This window comes from Anoplophora glabripennis, unplaced genomic scaffold (genome assembly GCF_000390285.2).
Source record: "Anoplophora glabripennis isolate ALB-LARVAE unplaced genomic scaffold, Agla_2.0 scaffold1587, whole genome shotgun sequence".
NCBI classification, from domain to species: Eukaryota; Metazoa; Arthropoda; class Insecta; order Coleoptera; family Cerambycidae; genus Anoplophora; species Anoplophora glabripennis.
The window spans coordinates 21,481-25,776 of NW_019417661.1; positions in this window are offsets into that span (position 1 = coordinate 21,481).

The window sequence follows — 4,296 nt, forward strand, 5'->3', positions numbered from 1 at the left end:
TATACTAGACGTTATTTGCTTAACGATACTAAAGGTAAACTAAATGGTCACACAAAATAAAGGCGCAGCATATCAAGCAGCAAAGCGGTATATTAAAATAAGTACATTTTCAAAAGTGTTACAACTAATTTGGTTTGAATCAATGAAATAAGGATTTCGTTATCCACATTGTGACAGCAACAAATTATATTTAAAACTGCTACTGTACTTAATATCTTAAGCAAATCATGTGAACCTCCCGATTTCGTAAACTATATTCGAAGGAATTATAATAATTTAATGAGTTGCTTGACCTCTCATTGAAAAACAAAATACTTTCATAAGAGATGCCGTTCTGTATAGAGCAACGTTTAATGGCGACATTGAGGTTTTTGGCAACGCGAAAAACTTGAAGATTTAAAGTATAGCTGCGTTAAATCTCCTCAATTATTTGGGAAAATAATTCCAGATACGTGTGTTGCCATTTACAAAGTTTTAAGAAGAAAATATTCATGAGTACGTATTATTATCATAGTGATTGCCTCCGCATGCACTTGTATCTACAGTATTCGTATTGGTATATACATAATGTCTACATGTTTCACAAATATGAATAATACAATAATAATGGTTTTAAGAAACACTTTTGCTTCTACATCATTTTTCATAGCATGTAAAATTAAAATTTTTAAAGGAAGGGCAAACAAATCATAAACGAAATGCGCGTGTGTTTGTGTGTGCTTGAAAGTTTTCATTTTAATTTTCAAAGGAAAGAATGAATAAAATTTGTTACCGAAATATTTATTTTAAACTTACTTATGCATATTTTTCAGTTACACTAATAAATACTAGTCATTTGACCGTTGGACTCAATATTCAACGATTGTCTGTCTGTGCATGATGACTGTGAAGCAGTGCTTGATGACTGTTGCGGCTGCTGTAATAAAGAAATGCATTGGGTGGTTGCTGTTGCTGCAAGGGACTGTGGTGCATGATGTTGTGTAGAGTAGCAATATGTTGTGATTGCTGTGGCCTGTATTGAAATTGGTTAGGATAATTCGTATGAGGTGCTATGTTGATTGTAGAAGTTTCGTGCAAAAAATTCATTTTAGCATAAAACAACATTCGATATTAACTTTTGTACAATGAATTTCTGTCTATCTTCTATGCCTTCTAGTTGCTGACCTACATTTTTTCCGTATGACATTTTATTGACTGTCTTCTTTCTTTATAGCACGTTCAGACTGTTCTAGTTTGTTCTTGTTCTCCAGTTTCAATAAACTTTTCATTTTTTTAAGCGAAGGAATTATTTGATGTTTGCTTGCGTTTCTGTGAGAAAGAAGCTTGAGGAGTCTGTGGGGGAGTTTCTGATGCCGAATCTTGTGTAGACTGATCATCCGTAACCTATAAACAAAATTTAATTTTCAGTTTCCCTCCAAGGCGATTGGCGAGGGCCAACAGAATTGATATCCTTGGCTGTTAGTACACAAAAATATTTTTATGTTATTATAATAGTTTGGTGCAGTGGATTTTCAACATAAATTTGTTTTTAATTTTCTTCTTGGCTTTAGAGGTTTATGCATAATTAACAGTTATAATAATAAATAATATTTGAAAATACTTACTACAGATTCAGTTCCTTCATCATTTTCTAATAATGATACTGCTATGCTTCGTCTTGATCTAAAAGGAAACTTAAGAGGTCAAAATACCAAAGTGTGCAATCTGGTGCATCTTCCACTCCACTACCACTTTATTCGCTTCATTCATTCGAAGAATCTGGCGACGAAATGAAGATCTCTGACGAAATTTTTTTGTAACGAATATTATTAATTGTAGCATTGGGAAACACTTCCTTGCACTTTAAATTCAAATTTTCATGAACCGCATTTCTTCTTCGTTTGTTTCTGTACTCCTAGCTTTTGATGTCCTTTAAACAACTGTTTTCTCTATAAATACTAATGAATTATTAAATTTAACGAAATGCACTGATAATATGGGCAAAGTTAAAATTGCGAATCACATACAAACACCGACTTGCGCGAATTTGTAAATCTTGCAGAGGTTCATACAACGTAATTTTGATGGCATTAGTAGACGCAAACTATTGTTTTCGCCATTTTGACGCAGGTACAAATGGACGGGCAAACAAATGATGCTGTCGTTTTTGGAAAATATTTGAAGGCAGCTTTGAAAAATTAAAGTAAATTAAGTAATGGGTTAAATTTTCTAAAAAATAGAGTAGTAACAGCTGATGATGGTTTTTCTCTTATAAGCAAACATTTTAAAACTACTCGGGAGAAGTACTATTTATTTATTTAAACAAAAAGTCTTCAACTACCCCTTGTCAAGAGCTCTTCGGGTAGTTGAAAATGCATTTGGAATTTTGGTTTCTAGATTTAGAGTTTTCAAACGATCTATAGCCGTTGGAGTAGCTTCAGTGGACGGAATTGTCAATGCAGCATTAGCATTACATAACTGGTGAAAAGTGAATTCGAATGAAGGATTGAAGGATATACATTGAAGATCTTATACGCTGTGCACTATACCAGGTTCTTGGAGAACACAGAATACACAAGTGAAAGATTTAGTTAATTTGCAAGTTAATTTAGGGAGCCATAATTACACCAGATCAGCTTCTCGAACATGTACAACATTTTTTTTGCTTGGATGATTATGCTCTAAAATGTTTAGCAAATCAAACAGTTTGTTAAATTTTTCTAAAATCTCAATAGTTCCTGTAGCATCTGCAAAGTCATGTAAGTATTCATTCATTCCGTTGGGAACAGTTTTACTCATAACTTGGGTAGGAAATTCCACTCTCACTTATTCAGAATTGGAAGGGTAATTATGTGCATTGGACAGTTTTTTGTTTAACATCAAAATGAAATATACGTATCAAATTATTCCTTGTTGCTTTGATTAATTGACATGTATCGAAGATGTATATAATGTTTTTTCTATTTATGTGAAATTCCGGATTATCTGGAACTCTTCAGTCGGGTTACCTGGTGGTGCAGGTCTTATCCGGGTAGTCGTAATTTTGGGTAGTCACTATTCGAAAGTCATAGTCTGTGAACATACGTAGGGTATACAAAATCGTGAAGTAGTCAGAATTTTTTAGAAGCCTAAGTCGGGCATGTCTTGTCCGACGGTGACTAGGTTCGTTATGGTGGCTGTTTCGACGTGGGCGTCGGCGCCGTCGCGACGCTCGCGGGCGGGAATACCGCGATCTCGCGCGCACTTTCATCAGGCGTGGCGGCCGGGCACAACACTATGTCTTGAAGTACTCGCATCGATTCCCGGGATGCTGGCACGTTCTCCACCACGTACCACACTCCGTCCTCGTTGATGTGGAGTTGCACTGTTTTGTCTGTACACACAGTCTGTGGGGAGGAAATGTTTTTTAGGGGCCGTCTCCACTTTGCACTTACGTTTTTCACTCGTTTTCGCGAAACGCGATATTCTGGATATAGTTCCTCCCTTAGGATTTTTGCGCGCACCATCGCGATTAAGGCGTCGATCGCCGTCATCTCTGGGGTTATGGTCGCCGCAATTCCCATTTCGAGGGCGAGCCCGTAGGGGTCGTCGAAATCCTTCATTTTACTTAGAGGTTTGTCGTGCTCGACACCTCGTTGACTTGTAGCGGTTTTTCGATGATAACGCGGTTTTCGCGATTATTGTTCATTATTCTATGCACCTCCTCCATGAGGTTTCGGAACGGCGGGCCGCTTCGTCGACTTACATCGCGATTTGACGAGTACCGACGCTCGCGTTTCATGGCACCGTTTTATAATTGATAATATAGCTTCCGCAATCTTTCGCGCTCGGCGTCCCTAAACGCGCGACGTTGCGTTTTGGACAGTTTCGGAGTCATTTTTCGTAGCACTAATTTGTTCTGGATATCCCTACTGGGGTCGTAGGTCGGCGAGTCTTCCTGGCTTTAATCCTCGTCCGTCTCGACCACGGGCACTGGCGGCAGGTATGGAGTGGCAGGGTGGCGTTGGGCGGGGTTGTCATCCGTTATGGTTCCACTTCGGTGGCGGTCCTTGTCCTTAATTGGAAGCTCCTCGAAGCCCCACGTTGGGCGCCATATCAACGACGCTCCTTTGTTTTTCGGTCAGATTCGCGGGTGATGGTCGCGTTCTGGATCCCTATAACAAGACGATTTTTTTGAGCAGGGTCGTGTGATTCGTGGATGTTGGGTGCTTTTCCCTCTGGAGAAGCGTCTCGAGGAGGTTTTTGGGTCGGCCGCGGCGCGTATTACGCCTATAGGATCTCTTTTATGTTTTAATTTCAAAAAATAAGTGTTCGTCA